This window comes from Rhyacophila brunnea, unplaced genomic scaffold (genome assembly GCF_057557595.1).
Source record: "Rhyacophila brunnea isolate RB1 unplaced genomic scaffold, BYU_Rbru_1.0 scaffold_57, whole genome shotgun sequence".
NCBI lineage: Eukaryota > Metazoa > Arthropoda > Insecta > Trichoptera > Rhyacophilidae > Rhyacophila > Rhyacophila brunnea.
Window position 1 is genome coordinate 1,564,740 of NW_028233245.1, and position 19,173 is coordinate 1,583,912.

Consider the following 19,173-nt stretch of genomic DNA (forward strand, 5'->3'; position numbering starts at 1 on the left):
TCGCCTTGTAATAAAAACACATACGTGAATTATATGTAAGTTATAATTAATGGATATTTATAAAAACGATGGGAAATATCTAGCATGATAGCAAATTTTGGTTGTTCTTATAAAAGGCGCTTATTTTATTTTAAAGCTATGTGTTTATTGCATATACATTTTTTTTGCAATAATAATAAAAATTAGACCATTACCATTACTTGAATTATAAAGTAAAAAAATGGTTGCATATGCATATGTAATTAAAATGAAATCAACATATGATATATTCATTGAAAAAAAATTTATTTAAAAGTCTTATCTGGTATAATGGATAGGAATAAGGTATTTTAATACCGCAGACACTATTTAGACTTTACAGTTACGATACGGAATACAGGATACGTAGAGATTTTGCGAATATTTTCTTAATAGTTTTAAATGAAATTGCCTATAAAAAATGATTTTTTTGATAAAAATTCTTCTTGGAAACAATAAATAGACAGTTTAAAAGACATTGATATTGAATCTGGTGCCGAAAATTCAAAAAAAAACAAAAAAATTGTATAAATGTTTAACGGCAATGTTATATATTCTGGTATTATATGCACGGATTTCCTGTTATTTTCTATTATTATTGGTAAATACATGCAATCAATGTGTGTAAATACAATGGATATAATTGCAAAAATAAATAATTAGTGATTCTTTATAAAGAAATCTTTTCTCATATAAATACTGTTCAACATTAGATTTATATCATAAATCATATATAACATCAAAAATATAATATAAATGTTATTTATATCATAAAACACGATTTTATAACGCAAGCTACAATTGTTATGATTTATTTTATGGTATATCCGACTAAAACACATAAAACACAAATTTGTATTTGTACGATTTCCCAAACTTTTAGAGCGAAGGAAATTTCGATTGATAAATATTACAGTTATATGCATCGAACAGAGTATATAAGTGCCTAAAGAACAAAATAAAAACAAAAATATAGCTTTTATACTTTCTTTGCCATCTTATTCGGTTCTGGTTGTCTTTGTATTTTTATTTTAATAAAATTATCATATAAGTTAAGATTATCATGATGATTTTTGTATGCTCCGGTGCCAGCGATATTTTATTTTATTAAAACTTATTTAATATTTGCCTCTATAAAAAAATTTTTCGTGTATATTTCTAAATTCAAATATATTCAATCTTTTAACCTGCATTTTTATTCTAAAAAATTCTAATGTAGGTTGTAATAATCAAATAGTTTAGATTATAATTTTGGCTTTTTAAATAAAAGAATAATTTAAAATTTTTATATTATAATTTTCTTCTGTTAATTATAATTTTTTCTTATTTTTGTATTTATTTTTTAAACCTTTTAAATCTGATAGAATCATGCCATAAAATATCAATTCAAATCCTAGCTTTTTTAATTCATTAGTTTCTTTTTTTATTGATTGTGAAGGTCTTTAAATTAAGAAAAATTACATAAGCTAGATATAAATTTCCGAACCCAGATAATTACACATATAACAATCAATGAAAAACTATATATGGATATTTTTAATTATTTCTTAAGAACGATCAAAGATGGGGAAAACCATTAAACTTAGGAAGGGAGTTGAATATTGATCTTTGTAAAATTGCATATATTTCATATAGTTTTACTTATTTTCGAGGTATTTTATTATTCAAATACATTTAATCTTTTTGTTTTTTAATTGTCGAAAATAATTTAGATAACTATTCCCCAGTTTTATATATCAATTTGACATATAGTTTAAAACATAAAAAGACACTTGTATTATAAGATCAAAAGATCTTTCAGTGGTGGAAATATGTGACCTTGTATTATAAGCAAAAATTGGCAATACTAGGATCGTAAAAGGTTATTTAACAGGCTAAAACCTTTTTTCAAAACGCTATGATGTTACACAATCCAAATATTTATATATTAAAATAAGATAAATCATTTATTAATAAGCATTAGAAGAGTTTTTATTTAGCTAAAACATGATGCTTTCACTAAAATAAATTTTCTGATCTAACTAAATCTTGCATTTTAAAGGTGACTTTATTTATTTCTATGTATATTAATGCTAAAAAAAACTTAGTATATACTTTCACACCTAAAATAGTGCTAAAGCTTCATACATCAGCAGAAAAATTTTGTTTGTGATTCGCTACCTTTACAAGAAATTCATTATAAAATCTATTTTAATTTATAGTTTAGCTACAAAGAAATCATGTTTTTCACAAATCAACATTTCATCGGGCTATTTTTTTCGTCGTTCTCTGATTTTGTTGGAATATTTATTGATCTACGTAGTCGATTGGAGTCTTCAATGTTTGGGACTTCATTTTTAATGCAATCATCAATTCTTTTTTTAGTTTCTTCATCGTTTTTCGGGTCTTCAAAGCATTTAAATTCGATGTCTCTACATTTCTTTTCTGGATTTTTGGATTCTTTCTCGGAATCTGTTTTACACTTTCCTCTTTGTCCTGAATCTAAGTCTGGCTTTTCAGATTGACATTTTCCCGGTTTGGAATCATTATCTAGTTCAGATCTAGGCTCTTCATTTCCAGAAGAAAAAGGTGGCAGACTTGGATCGAATGTCTCAAATTCAGTATTTGGATCCTGTTCTTCTTCTTGATCAGAATCGGAAATGGGTTTATTGACTCCATCATTTTTAGAATCTTTATTTACAGATGGCTGATCTCCAGGACTCTTATCAAACTCCTCGAAATCAATATCCCTTTGGCCATGAGCTCCATCTTGAATAGAGTTCTCACTTTCTGAAGATACTTCAAATTCCCCTGGGTTTATTTCGCCTTCTTCATCTACTTTATCTTCTGAATCCTTTTCTTTCTTTTCAAAACAAACAAATTGTTTTTCGTCATCAGGATTACATCTATTGACGATCGTAAAATTAGGAGAGCAACCAGGAGCTTCTGGTTTTTTTGCTTCTTTATCCAGAGGAACTATATTTTCAATGTATGGTTTTATGATGAATCTTTGGTTCGAATTGGAAATATCACAAAATTTCATTTCTAATGATTTAGTGTCGTTTTCACGATACTCCAAGCATTTATAGAACCACCATGGAAATTTATATGTTGGGGTTGTGTGTTTTATAGTAAATGTTCCGTCTTTTTTTAATTTTATTTTCCAGAGACTGTTTATAGAACTATCAGCTTTTTCGCATGGCAAAACACCATTTAAATCTGCGTTCGGGCACATTTTATTCCCATTCACATAAATAAAATAATTTTTATGATCTTTAGTGTCACTTTCAACAATTTTTACGATTTTATCTCGTTTTGGCTCATTAATATTTTTTTCGTCTATAAATTCAAAACTCCGACTTTTGCTATCATAAACTAGGGTGGAATCGTCATTCATAGCCGGTTTAACCTCAATGTCAACATTGATAAATTTTTTGGGAATCTCTGCCATAGCATAAGCTATCATTAAAAATATCGTTTCCTTTTTATTCATGTTGAATCAATTAATTTTTGAATTTTTAACACGATCAATATATTTTTTAAAACTATAAAGACCTATGAAACTATTTTGAGAAAATATAATTTAAATTCAATTGTTAATTATACTGTAGATATGTTTAATTGACCGCGTTATTGTCTTGTATATTGCATGGGAGAATTATATATTGTTGTATTTTATTTCATTTTTAAATCTGTAAAATATAAAAGATTAATTTGACCATATTTTTCTCAAAATGCATTATATATTGACTTTTTATATTGGTTTTTGGTATTTCTTTTGTTTTAAATAAAAATAAAGTGGATATAGAATATCAGACGATATTGATGGCTTGTATGTATAAATTTAATAAATGATGCATGGATAAATCGTTGATAGTTTTTATACCAAAAAAAAACTTATAATCAATTTAAAAACGTGAATAAACAAGTTTTTATACAGGCATATATATGAGAAAGTTTTATAAGATATTAATCTTGAATAAATCGTTCATAGTATTGTTAACAAGTGATATAAAATATATCTACTAAATTTTTAGAATCAAATTTAAACATCAATTGAAGAAATCCCACGTAAAAATATGCTTTTTAACAATACTTCATAACACTTATAGATGGGGTATGTTAAAAACAAATTAGCTTAACGGTATTTTTTGGAATTTCTGATAAAATTGTTATATGGTTTTATAACAATTTTTTATATATCAAATCAGTCTAAACATATCTTCTGTAATATTGATAATGATTACAGTTATCCTTCTCTGAATTCTAATGTGAAATATGATTATTCTAAAGCCATGGCATAAATTAGAAAAATATAGGTTATAAATTTGGTGATTTAATAAACCATAAATGATTTTGTGTATATTGTAAAGAAAATTAAGATAACACCCGATTTCAACTGTTTATCTTTTACAGATTTTACTGCCGATAAAAAGTTTTATTTATAAATTTATAAAACCGATTGTGTTACTTATATAACTTAATTAGTAGGCACATTAGCGTTTTTCAAATATTTATTCATATAAATTATCCCACAAAAAAATAGAACAAAACATGTGAATTACAAATATAATTTTGTATAATCAAATGTGCCATGAGTATGTGTTTTATTTTTAACAAGAAGGGGGTGCTTTAACCGTATGAATGAACCCATTATCAAACCTCAAATATTTTTATATTGATCAAAACACATTATTAATTTGCACTAAATTAAAAAGAAGCTTTTTATTCGCGTAAAAACACGATTTTTATATTCGTATTGGAAAAATTGGTTGTAATGGGATAGAGACTTTTATATTTTGTACAATATTACAAAAAAATACTCAGATTTTTTTATAGCTTAAAACTAAGTAGATTTGAATAATTATGACAAGAAATGTTAAAGTTTTTTATTTTATTAAAAAAATTTATATTCGTAGTATTGAAAAAATATAATACGCTTCTGAATGATAAACAATTAGTTAGTCTCTTCACTCTAGAAAAAATTCATTTTTAGATTTTTTTTGCGCGCAAAAAAGTATATATTTTTTATTCTATAGTTCATTTTATTGTTTAATATATTTCTATTTTACTTTTTATCCCTTTTTAGGGAAAATTATGCTTAGATTACAATTCTTATATAAAAACCCGCATTTATTATATTTAAAAATGATTTCAATGGCTAAAAAATCATATACCACATTTTTTAATGACACAATAATTATTTTATTTATTTTACAATTAAAATTGATTCAAATAATCAAATTTATAGATTAAGATGAATTTTGAGTTATATTTTTGGACCTTATAGATCACAAACAAAATTTTAAAAAGCAAATCTTTACATTGAATATAATTGAAATGAATATTAAAAAATTATGCATTTTAAGGTTTATTGTGCTAAATTATATTTATTAGATAAAAAGAGTGTTTATTTCTTTTTTTAAATTCAAAAATCACATTGTTTTTAGAAATAATGTAATTAGATAATATTTTATGATAGAATTTATAAATAAATATTGGAGTGTTATATATTTTACATATAATTTACATTTAAAGATCTATTAATTATAATTAAGGACATAAATATAGTTTTTTTTTAAAAAAAAGTATATAATTATTTTTTTCTTTGTATCTTGCAACATTTCCTTCTATTTTATATATATTATTTATTTGTGTTCACTTTCGAAATTTTAAAAAAGAACTGTAAATATGGTATCTGATATATACTGCATAAATGATAATAAATTTTTACATTAAAATTACAACTAAAGGCTTTTAATTAATATTTAAGTTTCGAAAAGACACCGCATCTTATATAACAATAATACAGAAAATAACTGGGGTAAGGCCACATTTTAAAAGCTAAATATATTTTTAATTGAGTTTTAACCGTTTTTTTGATCTATACTGGGTTTTTCTATGCAACTATAATCTCTGTATTTGATTTAAATTCAAATTCCATGCATTAAAAAAGAGTAGTTTTAGGTCAATAATTTCCTAAAATGGTAGGGTGTGTTAACCTATTTAGACAATAGTGCCTTATAGTGTTATTTTATCAATGAAAAATTCATAGAAAAATAATTATAAATAAATATTTTTGAATTGAATTTAATAGTTTTGCTTTTATAGCTAATAAAATACACGAAAGAATATATTTTTTTAAAAATTTTGCATTAATTACACATGTACATACATAATAAGAATAAAAATTATAGTAAGAAATATATTTCGACGGTTTATTTGATATATCTAATTATAATCGTTTTCTGTACATTGTCTAAACAATAAAAATCCTTGTAAAGAAGACAATAAACATTATTATGCAGCATTTGTCCTTCAATTGGATTATTCAAAGTTGTATCCACTAAAGAAAATATTGCAACATATCAATTTATAATTTTCTCTGTTAATTTTATGGTATAATAAATTTTAGTTTCTACTTTAACAACATAAAATTTGCTTCTATACTACTAAGCTATAACTTTCACAATTTTTTTAACGACACTGTTCTCAAATATCTATATCGTCATATAAGGACCAAAATCGCAAAGTATACGGATTATACCATTGTTCTTTTATTTTTTTTGTCCTTTATTACCTATAAATTTTAAACATCTCTAATTTTTTTTGTATATAAACTCGCACTAAATATACTAGCCCAATAAAAAAACTATGTGCACCAATTTGTGAATTTATATTTAGGATTATAATTACTCGTGTTTTCTCTAGAAATTTCAGTTCAAATCGTAAAATAGACAGAAAAAGCAGCATGAAATATATTTTTTATTTTTTCCTATCATTTTTTTTTAGCAAACTAAAAATGCTTACCACGAAGTTTTTAATGTTTTAAAGCAAAATTAAATGGGATTGTAAAGCAATTTGGTTGAATTAAAGAAACACTTTATAATTTGTACAAAAGTTGTTATATATTTAACCAATTATCTTGATCGAAACGGTTTTTTCTTTAAACATATCATATATCTGTTCACTAAATGATATTGATGTACTTGATGAAGAATTTTTCTTTCAGTTCATATTTGTTATCTAAACAGGTGAGATCTTATTTTAAAAATACAAATATGGAATGTTTCATTCAACCTATCACAAATAACAATTTAAAGTTAAAATACATCATGGCAAATGATACATTTAAATTTAGTGCCGATACATATCAGAGTAGTTTAGTGCATTCCGATAACCAAAAAAGAAACGATTTCAAAGTTATGATATATCCACTAAAAAATAATAAATTTAATTTATCTGTCAATGATATTTATTTTTGCTATAATGTTTATGAAAAAAGATTGGAGAGTTGCAAAGATATTACTGATATAGGCGCAAAATGGATTATTGAATATACAGACGAAAAAGAAACACTGTCTCGTATTATATCTGGGTATAGAGATAGGGACAGGAAAAATGCGTTCGATATTTGCCTAACTTTCGAGATCGAAGATACCTTAAACAATGCTTTTCTTTCAAAATGCGAAGAAGGCAATCGAAAACAAATTTTTAGAATATATTTATTAACCAGTGATGAGGTTATGCATGATCCCACTAATTCTAGCTATTTATTTCCTATAAAAAATTTTAGCTCGCACATCCAGTCTAACAATAAATTTAATGAATCTATTACGTCACCAAGCGATAACTCAAAAGAAAATATAGTGTCTGAAAATTTATACGATGCAACTGACATGTGTAATTCGGATTCAACTGATTTCTCAACTTCAAATGATGAATCTTCTGATTCAGCAGGGGAACATGATTGAAAAGATGACTATAGTATGGGAAAAAGAACTTTTAATTGTTAATATACTATACAATATTAAAACTGGGAAATTTGTGATTTATTAATTTTAAATTATTTTTCACTTATTTATCGAGGGCGAAATTTGTTATAATATCCAATGATAAATAGAAGATATGAAATTAGTTTAATAAAAAAAAATACCAAACTTATGCATATTTTTCTATTCAATAAACATCATTTTGGTGCTATCTCTAATTTATTTTTTGTTATATGATATTTATTTACTTTATAACGAGATAATTTATCGGTTATTTCATTTAAACATAAAAAATAGAAACTGTTTTTCTTTTATATAAAAATAAAAAAACTCTAGGCTTTATGGCTAAGATTCTAAAATTACCTATATATGTTAACTTATATACAAAATTCAAAATTCATCAAAAAATGACTATTTCTTACAGTTCGTAAATATCAACTTATTTTTTACTAAAAATTGCACATTAATTTTTTATGATATATTAATGAAGTGATATGATCATCAGTTTACATTCATACTGATATTCCAATGATTTTTACTTTTCTTATACGGGTTAATGCACCAAATTACATCCTTTAAAATTTCAAGTTAATTTGTGCTAAATTATAGCTGCAAAAATATTACATCATGATGATAAAAGAAATCTAAATTATTTGATCTATGAATCAAAAACTCGACCAGGGATAAAAATCCGAAAAAAATATAAAAAAATAAACATTATTTAGTTTAAATAAAAAAATTTAAAATCATGTAGCCTAATCAATGAATTTTCAATCTGTGATATCGTAGAACTACAATCAAAAAGAAATTTTTATTTTGAATACGATAGTTATTTACTTTAAAATTTTTTAAAAACCTTTATTAATGATGTTTTCTGATGAATATTGATTTTTTCGTTAATTAAATGCTTTTAAATCTAATTTATGACATATTATTGGGGTTTTTTATTCGCCTTTCAGAGAATTTATCTATATTAGATCGAAAGACTACGACTGTCTGGTGTAATTTTTCGATCTATCTTTCACAATTAAAATGATTTGAGGCTCAAATTCTCTACATAATATGTGATGGCTAAATTACAATTAGGAATTCAAGTCACCATTAGCTGTAACGAATGCAGCAAGTACTAGTAAGTTGAACAAAGATTTAAAAAAACTTGATTTTTTATATATCCACTTTTTATTGATTTAAAGAACTTTAATGATTTTAAAATTTAAGTTAAAGCGATCAGAGCTAGTATTAGTGTAACAGGATGTAAGGGAGGCGGTGATCCTGTCGAAGTTTTTGAATTTTAAATATTTTTTATTTTATTAAATCATTTCAGATTGATACAAATTTCGTTTATTGACAAATTTCTCGGCTTTTTATTATATATGAGACACCATACTTGAAGCTAAAATGTTCTTTTTATCCATGTGGGTAGATCAATGTAATAAAAATCCAGCAAAAATCAATTTTATTGTAGTAAAAATCATTTGTTATAAGAATAATAGCGTCTTTCTATACAGCAGTTATAATTCCAGACTTTTTATGATTTTTTTCTATCATTATTTGTAATTTTTTATGAAAAAAACATAAAGAAATTTGTGCTTCTTTTAAAATGTTATATAAAAGATTTAACAAACAATTTAAACCTTTCTATAACATTCTAGGTTTTTTTTTATCACTGAACCTTTATTCTTATGCTTAGATCTTAAATAATTTTTTATTCTTATGATAATTTTCTTAATTTATTGTATGAACAAAAAAACTTGAATAAAATATAAATTTATAATTACTTACATTCTTTATTCAATACTTAAAAATAATGCATCATATAATTCTCTTGATTATTGATTTTTATGACTAATTCTATTTATTTTTAATTTCATACTAAATTTTAAATTTCAATTTAAACTTTTTTTATTTTGCCATATATTATTGTTTTGTATGCATATTTTATTTCATATTTCATAAGTTCAAATTTATGATAAATTATTTAAATAAGGCTTGAAGGTATAGTTTTTATGCGTCAAGTTAAGTTAAGAATATAAATGTATATATTAATACCATATTTTTTCTGAAAGATGTAATATTTAAATCATATTTCAAATAGAAAATCAAAGTTTTTTAAGATTAATTTAAATGCAACTATTTATTAATATTCTTTATGAAGCAATATGCTATTGCTTTACATAAACAATAGTTATGTGATTAAAATGTCGTAAAAAATGTTTACTAAATTCAATATTTATTCGGATTGTCATTTTAAATTTTCGAATTTTATTTTCTGGATTTATAAATATAAAAAAACCAAAATATTTAGTAGTATAGGCCAAATAAAGGATTATTTTTTATTTATGTGTTAAGTTTCTAGATACAAATTATATCTTTTGTGACGTGGTTAGGCCCTTGGGAAAATTTAACAACTCCTTGATGCATCTTTTGACACCTTACCCTGATTTATCTTCATCAACTGATCTTCTTCTCTCAAATGAGATGAGTTCAAGTGTATCGTCAAATAAAGGAAATATATATTTGAAACATAAAAATAATTAAAACTATGTGTAAAATCTACATGTTAAGATAAAAAAGCAAAATTAATGTTTTTTTGGACACTCTATAAATCACTACCTATGATTCAATATTTCGTTAAATTTCATCTAAAAACATGATTAGAAATACTTGGTTAAATAACACATGCTTCCTGGAAATTTTAGTCTTGTCACACAAATTATATAAATATCCAGTATTTACACAAATTATATTTGATTTGATGTGGTTTCAAGCCATATAATGTGTAATATAATTCACTTTAAAAATATTTTGCTCATGAATATGTATTATAATAAATTGTTTGTTTTTGCATTCATTCTGTTATAAGATTTTCTACCCAATTTTTATTATACATCATTTCAATAAAAATATTTTTATTTTATAAGATTTTTTTTACACTTTGATATTTTTAAATTCATAAATTCATATTTTTTTAGAAAAATTTAAATCTAACGAACAATAAAAGTTAACAATAATTTGATTATTTTATTTGGATTGTGGCACTTTTTTAATCTTAAATTCTACACATAAAATAATTTTTACAAAAACCTTTTTATATCATTTTGATATTCCTTTTTGATATTGTAATTTCTGGGTCTCATAAATAAAATATACTAATTTTTTATATAAAGATGACTTGAACTAACTGAAACTTATTTTAGGATATAATCTGAATTTCCTGATATAACAAAAGCGCCTTTTTGATCAAAATGTATACATTCAATTAAAACCAACTAAAATAAATTATATTACTATCTAAACAAAAGCACACAAATACATGAAATGAAATTTTTTTATCAGTTCAAAGGCAATAAATTATACTAATGAATATTTTATAATGTGATTTGTATTGACTTGGAATAAAAATATTTTGAATTACTGTTTTTTTAATTGCTAAGAAATTATTTGTTTATTTTCGTTTGGAAAAATACCAATCCAGCCATGATCTATTTCTAAACTTATAAATCCTAAAAATAATATTATGCCCGGCTTTGTGGGTCAAGTTTATAGGATGGAACTATCAAGAGTTTCAAACACATGATCTACAAATTCGCAGAAAATGTAAATAAGCAATAATTTTTTATAACTAATAAAAGTTGGATTTCAAACTTTCTATGTTGAGTAATTAAACCATGTATTAGTAGAAAATAAATTGTAATATCGCCTCTATACAAATGAAACATTACTTTTATGGATGAAATTTGAATGAAACCAAATAACTTCACGACAATAACTCTTTATCATCTAGAATTAGCGATTTAAGTTAATTAAAAGATCACAATATATACTTCAAAACATATTTAAGATCTTTAAAATTTAGATTTTGTGATTTATGTTAATCTAAAGAACACATAATATACTTACAAAACATACTTAACTCCTTTTATTTAGAGATGGGGATTTATGTTAATTAAAAGATCACGATATATACTTTAACTCTATAAAATTTAGAGTTTTAAGTTGATCAAATACCATAATATACAATTCAAAACATACTTTAACTCCTTATAATTTAGAGATGGGGATTTAAGTTAATTAAAAGATCACAATATATGCTTCAAAACATATTTAAGATCTTTAAAATTTAGATTTTGTGATTTGTGTTAATCTAAAGAACACATAATATACTGTTCAAAACATACTTAACTCCTTTTATTTAGAGATGGGGATTTATTTTAATTAAAAGATCACGATATATACTTTAACTCTATAAAATTTAGAGTTTTAAGTTGATCAAATAACATAATATACAATTAAAAACATACTTTAACTCCTTATAATTTAGAGATGGGGATTTAAGTTAATTAAAAGATCACAATATATACTTCAAAACATATTTAAGATCTTTAAAATTTAGATTTTGTGATTTGTGTTAATCTAAAGAACACATAATATACTGTTCAAAACATACTTAACTCCTTTTATTTAGAGATGGGGATTTATGTTAATTAAAAGATCACGATATATACTTTAATTCTAGCAAATTTAGAGTTTTAAGTTGATCAAATAACATAATATACAATTCAAAACATACTTTAACTCCTTATAATTTAGAGATGGGGATTTATGTTAATTAAAAGATCACGATATATACTTTAATTCTAGCAAATTTAGAGTTTTAAGTTGATCAAATAACATAATATACAATTCAAAACATACTTTAACTCCTTATAATTTAGAGGTGGGGATTTAAGTTAATTAAAAGATCACAATATATACTTCAAAACATATTTAAGATCTTTAAATTTTAGATTCTGTGATTTGAGTTAATCTAAAGAAACACATAATACACAGTTCAAAACATACTTAACTCCTTATAATTATGAGTTAGAGTTTTAAGTTAATCAAAAGATCCCAATATATAATTTAAAACATACTTTAACGCTTTAATATTAGTTATTATCGAATTTTAAAACATATTCAATCAATAAATTTCGAATACAAAACCCGCCCAATAAACATATAAATATTATAATATGAACTCCACGTAGAGCCCTTTTATGGACAGCGGATTTTTAGAAGGAGAAGAATGGCAGGGTGATGATACAAGCTCAACAAACACCACAGAGCCACAAACACGAAACATCCCTAGAGGATTCCAAAGCAATCACAGGATAGTAGTTCCACTTCCGATCGGTCTAAGAAATATGCTTAAGCGAGAGCTTTACGATAAAGGCGAAGAGCTCCATGAAAAGACAGTAAATATAATTGAGTATGTAGTACAAAACAAAGATAATGAAAATTTGTATACACATCTAATTGAAGCTTTACAAGACACGTTGGATGAAAGTACAAAGATGGTTGTTGGTAAAGTGATTTCGTATAAGAAGAAAGATTGTAGGGATGGAATGGATTGCCGTAGAGGCGATAATTGTATCTTTCTGCATCCACAGGACGATTCAAGAAAAAGGAAAACAATGCATGATCATTTTTTAAAGAGGCCTAGGATGAATTCAAATGATAATGAAGAATATTCTGAAGTCATTTTTAATCGAGTTCCTGAGCCACTTTCTGATATAAGAAGAATTAAAGAATTTGCTGGTCAATATGGTCTTGTACGTGAAGTTAAAAATTTAAAAGAAGGAAAGTTTTTGATAAAGTTTAGGTCCCATGAAGAGGCTAAGAATTTAATGGATGACAAGAAAATTGTTATGAACGATGAAAAGATCACTAAATTCTTTAATAAATATTCGAAGAAGACCACTGAAGATGACCTTTTTGGTCTTTTTGAACAACACGATGAAGTTGTGGCACATTTGTGTGAATTTACGGAACGAAAAGATCTTATTGGTAGATTGAAGTGGATTATCAGCAGAATTAAATCAGTTACTGCCCCAAATGATTTCAAAAATGAACGTAAAGAAAATAATAAGCCCAATAATAACAATCATGATAATTATAAGAAAAATTCTTTATATTGCAATAGTAATTTTATTTAATGAATGTTTAAAATGCCTATAAAAATGAATATATATAAGTATAGGTGAAATATTCGTTTATTTAAATATATCAATAACGTATTAAAAGTTAAAAATAATAGTTTTTAAGTTTAAATTCACGTAATATATCTGTTTAATCCTTAAAACCAAGTTCTTCCTTTTAATTTTTAAGATCGTATAAATATAAATTCTATGTCTTTAAGTTTAATTCAACGCCATATATCTTATTTATTCTTAAAACCAAATCTTTCTCAAAGTTTCGTTTTCTATATCGGCAAAATCTATTTTCTATGTCTATTTATTTTTGATTTATGGGTTAAGTTTCATTTATCAATTATATTTATTGAGACGAGTCAGCCCATCGGGAATATTGCACAACTCCTTGATACATCTTTTGACACCTTGCCCTGATCTATCTTCATAAACAGCACTTCTTCTCCCAAATGAGATGAGTTCAAGTGTCTTGTGCTATGCCTATAAGTTTAAGTCTACATAATATGCCTATAAGTTTAAGTTAAATAATATGTCTATAGAAAGTAATGCCAACAGAAGAAAAAGCTTACGCGCACGCAATATATTGAAGAATACGCTTGTACTAATAAAGATAAGAAAAAATCCATTGAGGAAGATTGTAAACTTGATGAGGCGGAAAGAAATTTTTTCCAAATCTGTTCTATGCAGCAATTTTAAGTTTTGCTAGAATAACCCTAAATATGTAAAGATATAATATACTATAAAACAATATATTTTCGTGTTATTTTCTATTATTGTCAAATAAAACCATAGCTTACAATTCCAGAATTATGTTATGTTTTATTATTCTATAAAATCACGCAGTTTATGTTTAAGCTTGAAATCAAATATGCCCAATTATTTCTGCAAATAACTTCTGCTTCGATTTTAGATTCTAATATTTCCGTCAATGATTGAAATTAAGTTCTTTCACACTAAGTGAATTTAAAAATTGTTTCATATTTTTATATAAAAATTAGCTTACAATGTTTGATTTTAATTGTGTTCTAATATTCTAAAAAACAGAACTCTGGCTTAAAATGTCTACGCACTAATATATTATTTTATCATAAAAAACCAAGCTCTTTATTGCTAAGTATAGTTTTAAATGTGTTCTAATATTCTAAAAAACAGAACTCTAGTTTAAAATGTCTGCGCACTAATATATTATTTTATTCTGTAAACCAAGTTCTTTATTGCTGAGTATAGTTTTAAATGTGTTCTAATATTCTAAAAAACAGAACTCTGGTTTAAAATGTCTGCGCACTAATATATTATTTTATTATAAAAAACCAAGTTCTTTATTGCTAAGCATATTTTTAAATGTGTTCTAATATTGAAAAAAAACCAAGATCGCTCTTAGTAGGTTTGACTTTCGAACTGCTCTGTTATCGATTGACGATAGATACATTTACCTATAAAAGCATGTTTAAAATTTTATATTTTTCTTGGGATGCCCCGATTAACCAATAGTTCTATTAAAACAGATGATTGTTAAAATATAGAAACTGAAAAAACTATATTCAAAAAATAATTTATTTCTGTATGCTGATTATATAGATTGAAAATATTTCAAATTATCTGTGGTGATACCATAGACTAGACAATTTATTATAATATTTCTATTCAGGAATATGATAAATTATTTCAAATTCTATTTCTAGAAACATAACCCAGCCTCTATTTGTTTTATCAGCATCTTAATTTCATGAGTAACTACACAGAGTTCACGCTTACATCAACGAATGAGATTGCCCTATATAAAAAACGTGAGCATTCCTTATAACGACGTTTATGAAAAAAGCAATATCTTATTTCTATTAAAAGATGCTGTTGTTAACACAAAAGACAGTTTTTTATTTTTAAAATGATTAATGCTATTAGAAATACCACTCTATCACAATACAACTACAAATCACATTTAACATAACAGATAAATATCTTTTCGAATTATGCACTCGTGGTGTTATATAATTTAATTTGAGAATATATTCATAAAACAGAAATAGCACATAATTGATATTATCATAATTAAAGGTAAAAAATACCAATAGAACGACCATGCAAAATGTTATTAAACTGTATATTTCGTAAAAGCACATGATAATAATTTATTAGCTTTTAATCATGAGATTTCGTTTAGGATAACTATTTTTTCTAGACATAGTGTGATATTTTTTTATATTAAAATTAGTTATCCCGAAACTCTTAATTTAGGTATTAAAACCAATATAACCCGGCATTCACAGGTCTATTCTGTTGTACGAATAGTTAATGTAAACGAAAAATACACACTTTTTATCAGAATGTAACGTAGAACCATTAATAAATTTTATAATCGTATTTGAAAGAAAATATAAGCCCAGTTTTCATCCACAAATACAATTTAAAAATTTGATCTGATATATTACGTGGTATTCCGTAAATACACGCAATAATTTTTCACATCATATTTCACATGTCAAATTCTCGATTTATAAATTTTTTATTACAAGTTTGTTTTACACTGTCTATATCATACAAAATAATAAGTATTATGATTTTATAATTTAATTGATGAAATTTGTGTTTTTATGTATTCCAATTTATTTATTTAATATGTTTAATAACTTTATTTTCATCTGTGAGTCCTCTTAACATGCCTTTCAAATTATGTTTCAAAAGGTAATTACAAAATAATGTTTAACATCTTTATAACACATGCATTGTGTTAAGTACAAACAGAATACAAAATCAAATGGAAAAGAAACAATAGTAATACGATTGAAATCTTAAAATATGTATAATATATAAAAAATGGTATAACTTCAGTATAAATATAATCTAATTTAATATGTTAAAGTAAATGACAGTCTAAAACAAAATCAATGGATATTTATGGCATAATCAAAAAGATCTTTCTTATAATAGAAGTGGTTCGGTGCTGATAAGAATCAATTATGGAATATAATTACATAGCCAATATATATTTTACAGTTAAACAAAAATTATCCCATATGTTATAACATGGTACGGTGTGGTGGAACGATATCATAGAAGGTACCTGAAGGAATTAGATGTCACGAACCAGGTTGAGGCATATATTCAAACCTTGGGATTGAGAAAAAACCTTGAATTAATAGGTCTCGAAAGAAGGAGGGGTATTGAAGAAGATAGCCGAAAGTATAAATACGCTGTGTGTACAGAGAATCAAGCAAACTGTGCCTGACAACAAAAACTAAAATTACGGGTATAAATATAGCCCATAAATAAAAAATACAATTATTTTACAGTTTAAATTTAAGTGCTGCCCCTAAAATATTAGCGAATAATATTATTTGAATTCTATATAATAAAATCAACAAAATTGGTCACTGATTATTATTCATAATCATAAAATACATGAGCTTACCTAAATATTTCAAAAGTTTATGTTACTGTGTTATTCGATTGCTTGATTGTTGCTACAAGATATGGATATGTGTAAAAAAATTATAGTTATTTAAATTTTGAAGATCCAGTCGTTTTGGAATGATTTTTGAAAATTTAAAGGAACAATTTTATTATAAAAAAAAATTGACTAGATCAATTATAGACATATTTGTATCCGGGTTTTTAAAGGAATCGCAGACAATCTCGATATTTTAATATGCAATCAACAAATAAATTAAAATCCAAATCTTCTATGAGATATATAAATATATTCAATGGATTTTTCATTAATGAATGTGTTTAACTTATATATGCTGCAGACCTAGCGTAATACAACAATATGCAGTCATGAATATTTTTTTTGCGTTGGTTATAATGAAATTTTAAGTATTTTTTACAAATAAACAAAGCTAGTTTAAAATAAAAAAAGTATGATAGAAAGAAGACTTTTTTAGATAATGATTATATTAGAACAAATATCATATAATTTATACAATTAACAGAATAAAAGTTTGTGATTGTGTAACAATGATCATCATAAAAGAAAAGAAACCGAAATTTAAAATTATTATGAAACATGTCTTCCAAACTTATTAATTACTAAAAAAAATAGAACATAATTGGCCTATATTCTTGTTTTAGGTTATTTTACTTCTTTAAATTAAAGGTTTCAAATTGAAAACTATTTTTCACATTTTTTATATGCAAATAAATTAATATATCGTACAATTATTTGTATAAAACTTGTATAGAATACCTCAGAGAAATTGAATGTGGTTTTAAATAAAAATAATCAATAAGCTCTTATCTCATGTGCTTATTGTAAATACATTTATCTAGTATGTATTTTTGTTCGTGTTTTTTCAAATAATTTTAATAGACTTGCGTATATGTAAAAACTTAGCAATTTAAGTTATACAAGACACTTGAACGCATCACATTTGAGAGAAGAAGAGCAGTTTTTGAAGATAGATCAGGGGAAAGTGTCAAAAGATGATTCAAGGAGTTTTGCAATGTCTCAACGGGCTGACTACGTCTCAAAAGATGGAATTAATAAAAAAAATAAACTAAAACCAAAAATAAAAAAATAATAATTAAGTTATATAATTAACATGCTGCTTGGTATACAATTAATGATCGTACAAATACCAATAACAATTATATATTTATCGTGTAGTTTGGTTTTTAAAGTAATGAAATTGGAAGATACTCATGGCGTCATGTTTTTTTACATTTTTATCCCCCTTATTCTTATATTTTGATCCGTAAATTCATTTAAATAATTGTGAGTATACGATAGTTTCCATTGTTTAAATTTTAGAATAAACAGAATATCACATTTTGCAATAAAATATCTGTCGATTATCTATTCTGAGGTTGTAATGCCTATAAACCATGACATATCACTTAAGTCACGCGTTTCCAGATATGTTTGGATGTATTTCTTGTGATGCTTAATAATAGAGTTTATTATAGTTATTTTTAAGGTGTTTTTTATAAAACATATTGAAGTTCACCGATCGTTTATAATTATTTATCATTTATGTATACAGCATTACATTCTTCTATTTTAATTCGCCAAATTCTCATTAAAATACGGTTTCTTTACCATCTAAGATATAACATCATACAATAACCGTAAATATAAACGCAAAAATACATTAAATATATAAAAAATTTTTGCTAGAATTATAATAGAATCCCATATGAAATATTTTTACTTTTTTTTCTAATATATTAGATGTTTAGTTTTAGATGAGGAAAAAATAAACTTATTACTGTTTTCTCTATTAAGATTTTTTATGCATGAAAAACCACAAAAATTCTAATTTATAGTTTCAAGAAAAAAATTCTTTGAAAATAGAAAAACGATCACCCTTCAAATAGGAATGCAAAACGTTGATTGCTTATCAAAATTTAAAACCAGAGATACAGAAAATTTCTACGTGAAAACCTCGCTTATTATAATTGCACTTAACGCCCTTGTTTTTTTTTCAATCGCTATA